This window comes from Mustela nigripes, chromosome 2 (genome assembly GCF_022355385.1).
Source record: "Mustela nigripes isolate SB6536 chromosome 2, MUSNIG.SB6536, whole genome shotgun sequence".
NCBI lineage: Eukaryota > Metazoa > Chordata > Mammalia > Carnivora > Mustelidae > Mustela > Mustela nigripes.
Genome location: NC_081558.1, coordinates 115,138,542 through 115,151,195, shown reverse-complemented (window position 1 = coordinate 115,151,195; position 12,654 = coordinate 115,138,542). Strand labels below are relative to the sequence as shown.

Sequence of the window (12,654 nt, the reverse complement as noted above, 5' to 3'; positions counted from 1 at the left end):
TTCCCAGACTATTGTCTTGCCACAAGTGACAACACACAGAGCACAAGTCATGAAAGTGGATTACTGTCACTCTGGGCTATTGGAGGCCTAGAGAGCCCTGGCATTAATTCCTATAGAAAGGTAGACAAACCTAGCCATCTCCCCGTGCAGCGTCCTCATTGCCTGAGGGTTTCCAAGGCTCTCTCAAAGTTGATACTGACCTCAGCTAAGTCTAGGTAGCAGGGCTTACCCGCCTAGGAGAGGCAGAGGCTCCGCATGGAACCGAGGAGGAAGCAGGGTGGCTGTGAGAACAAGCCTGAGGGGATGCGGCGCTGTAACAGGCAGGCTGTGGCCACCAGTCCCCTGGCAGGATAGCAATCAATGAGTCAAAGCTAGCTAACAGTGAATGAAAGAGAGCCAAGAATGGGACCCTTTGGGTGCTAGAGACTACTCTTTAGTTTGTTCCACTCCTCCCCCTGGGCTCCCATCCTAGGTTTTCAAGGTTGGAGACCTAACCAGAGGAGAAGGCAAGCATGGTAAGAAAACCTGCCTAGCCCCCATCCAACATGCATGCAGGGATGGGAGCTTGCAGAGATCAGGAGAGATACCTCAAGTCCTCAGTGATCTGTATCTGACTCATGCAAGTTGTGCATGGTCAACAGGGGCGTGGGGGGTGGGGAGGGAGGGAAGCCTCATTTTCTTCAGTCTCTATGGGATTGTTGTGTCTCCTCTCCCCCAACCCCATCTCACCCCACCCCAAATAGAATTGAAACTCCATTGCCTTTGCCTGCACTGAGCCTAAAAACTCAGGTTTTTAGGTTACTGCACCATTGATACAATTGCAGATTTTTTTAAAGCCTCCTCAAAGAGACAGATGTTTGGGCTGATTAAAAATTGAGGAGGAAACCTGCAGCTGCACCAAGGAATAATCTATTGGACAAATATTTTAATAAAAAAAATATGAAGAGATCAGCCCGACCTTGCAAGGTCTTCTGCTTTAAAAAAATCTTTATCAAACCCCTATTCTATGGCTTCAATAAACAGAACCCATTACCTCACGGCATCTTTTGTTGGCCCCATACAAGAGAGAACAAAATGGTTATTCAGGGGAACGCTTTCGATTTTTATTGTGGGTAGCCTGCACAAAGAGCCGTGTTATTGTATTTAAAAGAACCATCTGTAGCAGAAACAATGGCATCAAATTATCTTTGAATACCCACTGAAAAAACATAAAGCTTTTTTTTTTTTATTCTTCTTCTGTACGGTGGGGGGATAGAGCAGTGTTAGGATAACTGACTTTTTTGTTGTTCTCTGGGTGCATTCTTCTCGCTCCCCCTCTCTCCCCCTCACCCTCTCACTCCTCTCTCTCTCTCCCTCTCCCTCTCTCTCTCTCTCTCTTTTAAAAAATCAGCCATTTGGGGTTTTAAGCCATAAACGATTTTTCTTGTTGCAGGGGATTGCAGTGGCAACGCTAGGCTAGGTCTTGGAGGCTGGTGGAAGGCGAAGCGGGTGAAGGCAGGAGGCTGATGGAGAGACTGGGGGGAAGAAAAGCCGAAATGGATTCACGGTGCCTTGGATGGAGGACGAGAGGGGAATTGCAAGCTCCTTCAACTCGTTCTGTCCGGTGAGAAGTGATCAAGCTTGGGCTGACAAGAGGCTCAGGAAGCCCTCACGTTCTTTCGCTTTTTTACCTGCCAATCAAACTGCTACAAGACAACACCCTGATCTGGCATGGACATGTAAGTAGCTTGCAACCCAACTTTGACATTCACTGCTAGCTCACTCCTCTCCGCCCACCCCCCCAACTCACTTTCTTCCCCTCATTCTATTTTTTTTTCTTTTGACCTTTAAGAGATCTGGAAATACACCCTGTGTGGCAGTCATTTAACACAGGCAGATTTAAGTCTGAAAGCGTTAACTTTTGGAATTAAATGCTAATTTTGATTTCTTTAACAAATGCAGAAATGAAGACATTATTTTATTCTCTTCTGAACAGTTTTAGTGCTGAACATAATCAGTTGCCTTGCAAGGGTGTGTGTTTTTCTTTTTCTTTGAAAATGTAGAAATCCGTGAGCCCCCAGAGAGAAATGCAGAAATGAAAAATTTCAGGCTTCCATCTTAAAAATGTCAAATTCTAGCATCTCATTCCTAAAAAAAAAAAAAAAAAAAAAAAAAAAAATCCTTCTCCAGACCAAGGTTACATAGAATGGAAAGAGTGATTTGAGCCCAAAGGTACATATCATTAAGGGGTTGCTACTATTTCATCTGGCGTCTTAACTATTTTGGTGGTAGTTAGGGAGGGGGTGTGAAAAAAAGCAAAGGAAAGGGACATGGCGACACCTCATTCTTTATAGAGATTGACACTGAGGGGTCTAGAGATACAAGAGGACAGGATAAGCAGGAAATATTACCTGAGAGAAGGAATCACAGAGCATGGCGGAGCTGGAAGCTAGGAGGGCTTCTGTGGGAAGTTGTGCGAGAGGTGATGGGCTTGCTCTCTGGCGCCCTCTAATGGCAATATGAATCAATGTTTTACTTTTTTAATTCAGTACTGGGAAAAGCAGCTGGGTTTTTGTTGTTGCTGTTGGTGGTTTTTCTCCGCAGGCTTAGAAACTAGAGACTATTAGTGGAGTAAATTGATTGTTTTCATCCCGGAAACTTATGTATATGCCTTAAAATTATCAGTGTTTTCTCCTCAAACATCTCCTCCTCTCCCAAAATTTTGTTAGACTAATAGAGGAGGAGAGGCCACTGGCCAGTTGACTTAGGGAGGGTGGCCCATGCTCAATTACTAATATGGAGAAAGGGATTCCTTTCCTACCTGAACAGCATTGTGACTCTTCTAATATACTGAAGAGGTCTTGGGGGCTGAGGTGGGGGGGGCATGATTTGGAAATTGCAGATTCTGACACAAACTCATTACATTAGAATACAATTTAAAGGGGCCTCCTAGGAACCTCAGTTATTGCGATATGCGGTAGTCAGGGGCCTTTCCTTCCGGCCTCCTTTTTCTTTTCTCTTTTTCTTCTTTCTTTCGTTCTTTTTTTTTTTTTTAAATTTGGTAGATAAAGGTTAATCTTGGGCTGAATGATAGAGCTATGATTGACAAGAGAAAAGGTGTTGAGGGCAGGTCGCGCTGTCTTATTTACAGCCCACTGCTTGCTGTAGAGTCTTTGTTAGGACTGGAAAGCTAATTTAGTGCTGATCAAAAGCACCACAGAGTTAAAGGACTGGTAATGACTGCTAATTTCATTTCAGCCTCATGCATCCCCAACTGCTGTAATTAAAGACACGCTATTTAAATACAGGTGAAGGTTTTTTTTTTTTTTAAGTTAGGGTGGGGGTGGGTGGATTACAATATTATTTAGATTTCATCTTATACATGGGTGTTATGTAGTCCAACATCAGATTTTTTTTTTAGAGCCGCTTCTTGTCATTTATACCTGGCTTTGCAGAATCGGCAGTCGTGAAATATGTCAATCACACAAAAGCCACTGTTTAAGGGGGAAAAAAAGGGGGGGACGCAGAACAGTAAATGTTTAGGGGGGGATTTAAATATTTGGGTCTCTTTTATTTTTCCCCTTCAAATTAATAGAAGGGCCTTCGAAATAGCTAAAGTATTTGAAACTTAGGGCAGGGTTAACAGGCCAAAGGGATCAGTGTCAGCTTTTTAAGTACTTCTAAAAAGATCATGTGAACAGATGGAAAAATATATTTTTAATTAAATAATTTCCCCCACACTGTAGCTGCAGTGTTGGCTCAGAAACCGTGTAATTCCTCAACCAATAGGAGTTTCTTTATAAGAACATCAAAGGATAAAAAAGCTCTACATTTTCGTAGTTGGTTAAAATTGATAACCCTCCCCCCCCCCAACCCCCCCACCCAAAAAAAAAATTAGCCTTTAATCTCTTTTTATCCACGAAGACTAAAGCTCTGTACTCGACCCCGCGAGCGGCTCTCGCCTTCCGGGGCTGGAACCCGGCTCAGATGTGAAGCGGCGCTGAGCCGCGGCGCAGGTTCGTGACCAGCGCCCCCTGTTGGACACAGTAGGAGATGCACAGCGCCAGTCCTGGAAATCGCGAGAACCTTGCTCTGGGGTTAGATAAAACTCTTTATTACCCTCCAAAAAGGAGATGGGGCGAGGAAACAAGTTTTTATATCCTTGAAAGATAATATAATTTAATTCAATAAAAAATAAAAAGGAGATGATACAATTTTAATTCAATAAAAAATAAAGACTAACCTGTTCCTCCTCACATCCCTGCAACCCCCTACCCCCTTTTGGGTTTGGGACTCTTTTTAGAATCTGAGATAGTAAAACACGTAGAGAAGCATGATTTAAAAAGAGAGAGAGAGAGAGAACTTTCTTCTGTAGCAGTGGAAAACCAAGCAAATTACTTCTCCCGTTCTGTCCACATTAAAAATAATAATAATAATGAAACGGAAGATGCTTCTGCTTGCTCTTTTGACGTTGTCAGCAGCATCTTGTATGTCCTCCGAGGTCCTTCAAGAACTGCCCCTAGTCCCTGAGTAAACGAAATAACTTGCTCGGTTTTTATTTGTTTATTTTCAGAGTGTAATTAAGAGGCCAGTTTCTGCTTTGAATGTGTTGCATCCCCCAAACCAATCTTGATCAAACTTTTCCTTTCTGGGATGGCAGTTAAATTCCAGATATTATTTAAGAAACAGGTGCCTGACACCTTTCTTCTTTTATCTCAGCATCTCAGCCATAGGACTTCAGGGAAGGTATGCCAATGGTAAAGAGTATTTTCTTTTGAAATTCAGCATTTTCAATGACCAGAAATCCAAATTATCCTAGGGGAAGAGGAGTATTTTTACACTTCCAAAAGTACCTGTCTACATAAGAAAGAGGTTTGGCTTTTTCTTTGGTGAGCAAATAAGGCTAGAAGTACACTTTGAACTCTTTCAGAAAGATAAACTATAGAAATGACAGACCTTCTGAATGTAAAATGATGGGGAAATATGGGTTTGTTTAGGTGTTTAAAATCAAACTGAAACAATTCCAGTGTTAAAGGAACAGATGATCTCAACAAGGTGTTTTATGATTTCAATCTTTGGGGATGTACTTACAATTTTAACTTTAAGATAAGAATCTTAAGAAGTTAAGAGGTTGTTTTTTTTTTTTTAATTTCCCTGCTGAAACCAGATTAATTTTCATAACAGAATTACTTTTAAAAATATTTAATACTGTGGTTATGCAAGTTTACGTTGTTCTTACATTTATTCCTCCCACTTTCCCAAATCATTGGATCCGAGATTGTGTTTTCAGGGGAACTGGTGTTCAGTGCGATGAGAGATGTCTTCTCCATTTGATTCCAGAATCGAATCTCGGCTTGTGTTTCTCAATAAATGACTTTGGATACCGTGGCAGGAAAAGAATCATCAAGGCTTTGATCAGTTTTTACCCGGAATCCTATCTAAATAACGGGCAAGCGGGATTCCCCGCTACAGGCAACCCACCCACCCTTTGCTTTACAAAAAAACAAAACAACAACAACAACAAAAAAACAAAAATAAACAAACAAACAAACAAAAAAACCACAAAAAAACCGAGTCCCCGTTACAGAACGATTAAATCCGGGCCAGTTTTGGAACCAGCGCCAACAAACGGTGCATGACAGCCGCTGTTCAAGGCTACTGGTGGGTGGGGAGGCCAAAGCCTGCAGAATCTTGGAGGCGACCCGTGAAAGGGAGTATATACTTGCTGTTCAGAAGTGATGTAGAGTTTGCAATACCAGTGGCCTGGAGATTTCGACCCGGTTCCGCCCCTAGGGGGTCCCAACCTGGAGGGCGAAGCCGGGAGGGGGGATAGGGGAGGAGTCGCACCTGGCTGCAAGCGGGCTGTGTGTCCCCAACTTCCCAGGGCCCAGGAAGAAAGCGCAACCCCTAGTTTATGAAAGAGAACTAAAGAAGTGGGTGGCCTAGGCCTGGGAATGCCACCCAGCTTTTCCAGCGCAGTGTCATTTCTGTGGTTTCAGGCGGCCTCAGCCCCTGCGGGAATCCCACGCCCCACGGCAGCCAGCGGGAAGACAGCCCTTCCATCTTTGGGGACTGGGGAGAGGGCAGCGAGTGACTGACTCCTTAGAAGCAGGAAAAACCACCCCGGCTGGCAACAGGCCCCCGTTTTTCTGCAACAGCAAAGAGCCCTTTAGGGGCGGAGCGGGCATTTGGGGTCTCTTGTCCCAGCGTCCAGGCCTTAGCCTGCGCCTCTTGGCTGAGCGCCCTGCTTTAAGAGTAGTCAATGGTGCCCCACCCTGAGAGCAATCTCAGAGGATGGGCCACCCTAGCTTGGGCCCACTGAGTCTGTGCCAAGTTCCAAGTTCCCTCTCCCTCCCATATCTCAGACCCTTCTTGATGAACCCAAGCCTCACTATGAAAGCCAGGCTGTGTGGCTTGGAGTTTGGTAACTATTTGGGGGTGGAGAAGATGACTGATTGATTATTACGGATGAGCCCTCATTTATTAAGTTTGCTCTTTCGCTTTGTTTTTAAGCTTTGTTTTAAGCTTTGAAGAGCCTTTATAGTTCCTTTGACCTAACCCTGAAACAGACAAGGTACCAGGGAGAAAGCCCAGGCGAACTTGAGGGAGCTGAGATACAGACAGATACTCATCTGTCTGCCACGCAAGGGGCAGCTAAACTCTTCGGACTCCAGGTCCTTCAGGGCCCAACTGGTCTGTGGGTTGCTGAAGGGTGTTGAAACCATGAGTACAACTTGACACCACTGAGCCCACGGTGCTTGTCAATAATCTGAGAATTAGGTGCAGAGATTGTCACTGTAGATCATAACAGTTTCTGAAGGACTCATTACAGCCTATCCTGTCAATGATCTTCAAATTAAGGAGTGGGGGTGGGGCGGGAGGGAAAAGGAATTGGGAGAGCCTACAAAAAGGGCAGAAGGTTGGGAGAGGAGATAAAAGTCAGAGCCACAGCTCTGAAGGAGCCTTTAAAGATTATTAGGCTAGCCATCTGAGAATTCCATTGGGATGGGTTTGGAAGCCCAACTCCATCTGAGCCAGGGCTGGAAAGGGGCACTAGAGGGTGAGCAGAAGTGGGCCCCTGGGAAGGCAGATTTCTCAGACATTTCTTTTGAGGCCAAAAGAGCTTTTGGTAGAGGGCTCCAGATATCAATGGGAGGCCTTGAGGGTGCCAGGCCACCCAGGATGGGTGTACCCATTGATTTAGAGCACTTTCCAAGGCTAGCCACAGCTGCAACTCTGAGAAAAAGTGGGCAGTAGTTTTGTTTAGGGCTGATGGTGACTGTAGGTGATTTTTTTTTTCACCCCAATGATTTGCTTTCAACTTCTTTTCATATAAACAGGTGAAAGACTTTCTTCCTTTTCCTTTGATAGTATTCCTGTCCCTCCTGTAGGTAAAGCTGATCTCATTTCTTTCCCCAAACACCTCTGCCTTCTGAGGTAGTTGAGCACTGTCACTTTTTGAGTCTGTGTTATGTCTGGTGGTACTTCTGGAAAGGGAACTTGAAGTAACACAGAAGCAGTGTGCACCATGAGATCTCCAGGAGAAGACAAAATTCCACTTCAGCAGTTTAGAAGGAGCCAGACTAAGGGAGAGACTTTCTCCCTCCGTGGTGGATTGCCGCTGCAGTGAGTGTGCAGCCTGGCATGCACTGGGATGTCATTCATGAGCCACTTAATATGCTCCAGAGAAATCTTAAGGAAGCTGTAGGTTTGTTTTCCCCACAAAACTTGTGGTCACATCTAAAGGAAATAATCAGTTTGGAGAATTTAAGACCGTCATCTTTTTCCTAAAATCACGGTAACAGTCCTAGTCACTGGAAAACTCGGGTTCTAAGGAAACCCTGTTCCTTTGGTATGATTAATTGCACAAGATAGTGTGGTCAGTCAGGGAGATATGTATTTAGACTCTCAAGCGATGATTTAGAGGTGTGAAAGGGCCATTGGTTTGTTGGCCCACTTGCAGTTCCTGGTGCTCTGTTTGCCTGGTTTTATTTTCGCTTTTCATTCCTTTCTTCTGATTTTTAAAATCAAAATTATAGTTTCATTTCTTTTCAGTATAACTGAAAACCACTGGTAGGAGGCTGTTTCAGTTTGTCTTTCTTTTTTTTTTTTTTTTTAAGGGAATTTCTATTTAAAATAATTAGATCATTTAATGGGCACACTATGTTTTTCCCTGGACAACAGCTGCAGTGCAGAGACAGCTCTTACATTAAAACTGCTTGATAATTCAGAAATGGAAATGAAATTGTGAAATGTGAATCCTTTTTTCCAGGAAATATTTGAGCTGGAATATATGAAGGAGGTACATATATATGTAATACTAGAAGCGATATGATGATTGTCATATATAGCCCTGAAGACATACACAAGTGATTATATATTACTTTTGTTGCTATAATTTGAAGTAAGGGGGAAATATATTTGGTTTTCTTTATATCATTGAGTTCCTTTTAAAATGTATTTATTTCATCAGTGGGAATCAGATGAAAGAGAGTGAGTATAAAAAGGAGCTGGATTCAGAGCAGCTCTGCATTCCTTAGGTTTCAAGGGTCCTTACAGCTCTTGAGTGAAATTATTTGGTGAAATTGGGTCTGGACTGAAATAGCATTTGTTATCCCCTTGTTCATTTGTTATGTGTAATACCACTTCTGGAAATTAAAGGCAAGGTGCTGAAGGGACAGACAAGAAGAAAAAAATATAATTAAACAATTTTAAATTGCCCATCCACCATGCATCCATATGCATATCTATGTTTTAGTAAATAAAAAGGGATAGAGATATATGCTTGCTCTTTGTGTCATCTAGAAACATTTATTATAGTTCCTGTCAATAACCTTTCCCACTTTCAAAATCTGACAAGTTTGGCAACAGGAAGAAAATGGAGGAAATGTAGATGAAGGGCTTTCTATCATTTTGAAAACTGCTTTTTAAAAATTGTGGTATCCCCTTTAGGATCTTGTGAGGGATCCTTCGTAGTCTAAAGCAAGTGAAGTTTGATAATAGCACAATTCTAATTTTTGCTCTTACTTTCAATATCCTAACTTTTTCCAGTTTAAGACTTAGAGTTTTTGGGAAATATGTGGTGCTTTTGTAAGGAAAAGAAATTCTCTAGTGCCTTTCTTTACCTTCATTTATCTGTGTTTGTTTCATGTATCTTGAAGAATCAGGTGTTGATCATTCTGGAAGTCTTGTGGCATGCTCCAATTTGGAAGGATTGAGGGACTTTTTTGGGGGGGGGGGCTAATTTAGGGGGAAAAAGGAAACATGTTTTAAATTGGCTTATACCAGTCTCCTTATTCTGCAATTCTCAGTTTTGTTGTGTTTGGGGATAAATATCAATAAAATGTCACCTTACCAGATTGCACCAGCATTGTCCTACACGTTGGAATTTTCCTTTATTTTTTGCTTTTAAAATCAGAAACTTTTCTTGGGTTGCCGTACTTCTCTTTTTAGCTTCTGTGCCTCTTACCACACCACTGATATGATCTCTTTCACTGCAGTATGGCCACTGCCATGGGCGCTTTCAGTGAAGAAGGCTGGAAGGTTAGGATCCGGAGGAAGCATAACAAAAAAGGGAGGAAAAAAACCCCTTCATTTGGCCAAATCTGGCTCCTAATATATTTAACCACTTCCAGAATTAGAAAGCCTTTCTGTACATTTTCTTCTATTTTTCTCTTTTTTTCCTTACGTAATGAAATTAAAACTTTTGGATCCCACAGTTGACATTTTTCAGAAAATTGAGTTATCAAGGCAGTAATTATTTCACGGGGAGATAAAACTCTCATAGCCCTAACTGTCAAATAGGGCCCTTTTCAGATTTTAATTACAAAATAAAATTAGTCTGCTCTTCCTCGGAATGGTTTGTGAGTGGTTAAACAGAGCTTTCCCCCCAATACTGGTGGTCGTCAAACTCTGCTAATTAGCAATGCTGAGAAATTCCAGTTAACAAGGACATTCTCCAAGACTCTGCAGGTTCCCTGCCGTTTGCCTTCATTTCCATAAGAAGATTAAGAGAGGAGGGGAACACACTCAAATGCAGATGCAGAAAAGAAGCGTTTTTTAACAAGCATCATAATAGTAAGATGCTTGGCTAGTTCTCACCTAATTACTGCAAGTTAAACCTCTATTTGCCATTAAGAAGAAAAAATAAGTCTACAGTCCCCTAGCTCCACAAAATTGTTAGTTGGCTTCAGATATAATACTTGGGGAGGGATAAGGGGAGTTTAGGAGAGAAATGTGTAAAAGATAAAACTGAGCTACACTTAATCAGGTAAGGATTTGGGGTTTGGGCCTATATAGTAGAGCAAAATTAAATCAGAATATCCTAGGAGTTACGCATTTTTTTTTCCTAATTTCTAATCTTGCTTTAAAAGTATGCAGCTTTTTGCTGCCCATGAAAGGGAAATGCTTTACTTCTTTTAGATTAAGCACTTTACATTTTCATACATTGTGCCAATGGCAACATTTTTAAATTCTTGAAGGATGAAGCATCCTCTTCCAAATCTTATTTTGATTCCCTAGTAGTCAATGGTGCATTGTTACTAGTACTGTAGCCATCTGTTATAAACCTAAAACAGTGCTGCTTCTATCATCTATTGTGATTATTATAGTTATTATTATATTTAGGGGCCAGTGATAGTGCCGGATTGAAATAGAGTGGCCGGTGATCTGATTTTTTTAATGCATGTGTTCTAAAAAAATCTAATGAGAAAATTGTTTCTGCTATCGCCATCTTCTTTAATCTTATTTTCATAGCACATTATTATGCATAAATGCCAGCCACAGTTAGTTTATTGCCTTGATAAGTACAGCAGGCTTAATTAAAATAAAGCTGTAAATAAATGCAACCAATGATAACACAATTGTAATGTATTTCCATAGCTTATTTATATGATAAAAGCAATTAACAAAAGACCTAGCCAGCCCCTTTAACCTCTTAAATGCATTATTATAGAGTTCAGGCACAAACACAGGCATCTGAGAATGTATAAAAGCTTTTATATATTATCCCAAGGAAAAATTTGTGCCTCTTCCTATTACCCCTTGAGAGAGAGGGAGATTAAAAATATTGCTACTGTAACCATTCGTTATTAATATTTATTTTAATACATGTACTCCACCATTATCCACATCAACCCCTTGGGTTTTTTTTCCTTCAGACTTAATTATCCATAAGCTTTTTTAAAGTTTGCAGAATAATGCTACTAAGAGCAGACCAACGCATACACAATCATGAAGTGAATGCTTGGTCTGCCCTTCGTGGCATCTGGACAATCATAATTCATTCATATGTTGAATCTCATAATTTGTACCTATTTTTTCCCCACGGTTTAACCTCCTACTTATCTGGAGGTTATATGTACATTTCTAAGTTAAGCAAATTAAATCTGATTCTTATGATTTGGTTCCATAGCTTATATGATATGTTAACTTTTCTTTTGTTTAGATTACGCGTAATTAGTTGGATCTTCCTCCCATTCCCCTCATTTTTTTTCCCTTTAATTATTTCCAAACACCTTCTTTTAAAGGTAAAAGCAAAACTGTATCGTGGAAAAGCGAATCCACCAGTAGGGGGCGCACCAGCTACATCCTTGACACCAGACGCGCTGAAAAGCCTGTGGCTGCGGTGTTGTCTTCTGAGCCTCTAACCTTTTCTTTTTTAATCTCCGTGTCCCTGTTTAGCTTACTATTACACCTCGAATAAACAGAAGACGTTATTTTGTTTTGAAGAGTGCCATGTATTTATCCGTTTCGAGAAGGCCAGTCACCCTCCCCGGGTTCCCAAGAACTAAAACAAACCATAACTTAGAGAAAAAGAAGAAAGTGATGGGGGAGGGGCGGCTGATTGGAAATAATAATTTATAAAGAAAAGTCTGCAGGATTCTTTTTCTCAGCTTTCCTGGTTTTCCAGTGAGCATACTTATTTTGAGTTGGACAGGAACAGAAAAGCCTGGGAGGGCAGGATTGGAGAAGTTGGAGTGGGGGTGGTGATGGTTATGGGAGAAAGATGGTTAGTAAGAAACAAAAAAAGTAAAGTTTTGTAAAGATAATAAATGGAACGTGGCCGACAGATACTATTCAGTACATTTTCTTAGGGTGACTAAGGGTAGATAGATCAGGGGAGGAGGGGGCGGAGAGAGTGTTACAGAAGAAAGAAAATAAGTAACCCTGATGGTTTAAGCCCTTTATAAAAAAGAAATGGCATCAGGTTTTTCCCCCCACCCTTTGTAGTCAAGTGCATTTTAGCCACAAAGATCCCAACAAGAGAGTGGAAGGAAACTTAGACGGGGCTTTGTTTGACTCCGTGTAGCGACAACAAGAGAAACAAAACTACCTATTTGTAAGGGACGTGCTGCCATTGCTCTCCGCATTGAGCGCCTACCTATTGAAATCTTTACGTCAGGACAATGGGAGAGCGGCTAAAATTACCCTCTTGGGTCCTGGGCGGGCGGGATTCCTGAGCCCCTACCCCCGCCTCCGTTCCATCCTCCTCCAGCCTCGGCCTTGCTAGGCTCCCCCCCAAGACCAGTCTTGGCCGTGTTCTTCCGGCCTGCACTGCCTGCACCTGTGCCTGGGGCGCACCACACCCGCCTCCCAGGCCTGGCGCCCCCTCGGAGCGCTGCCCCAGACCCGGGCGGCGCGGGCCACCACAGCACAAGTCACAGGGGAATGGCA

The 12,654-nt window shown here is 42.2% G+C and overlaps 2 long non-coding RNA genes across 7 annotated transcripts in view; one reads left to right on the top strand and one right to left on the bottom strand.

The window, feature by feature from the left end:
- The window catches only part of LOC132012017 (uncharacterized), a 136,017-nt gene extending 133,582 nt beyond the window's left edge, over positions 1-2,435 (bottom strand). For both annotated transcript variants that reach the window (XR_009402504.1, XR_009402505.1), the window contains exon 1: positions 2,391-2,435. This is a non-coding gene — a long non-coding RNA (uncharacterized LOC132012017). The remainder of the gene's footprint in view (positions 1-2,390) is intronic.
- LOC132012016 (uncharacterized) overlaps positions 1-12,654 on the top strand; it is a 129,970-nt gene that overhangs the window by 74,733 nt on the left and 42,583 nt on the right. For 2 of the 5 annotated variants that reach the window (XR_009402503.1, XR_009402499.1), the window contains exon 1: positions 1,316-1,718. This is a non-coding gene — a long non-coding RNA (uncharacterized LOC132012016). Of the gene's footprint in view, positions 1-435; positions 516-1,315; positions 1,719-12,654 lie in introns of those variants that run through there. The other 3 variants (XR_009402500.1, XR_009402502.1, XR_009402498.1) reach the window with 3 other exon arrangements.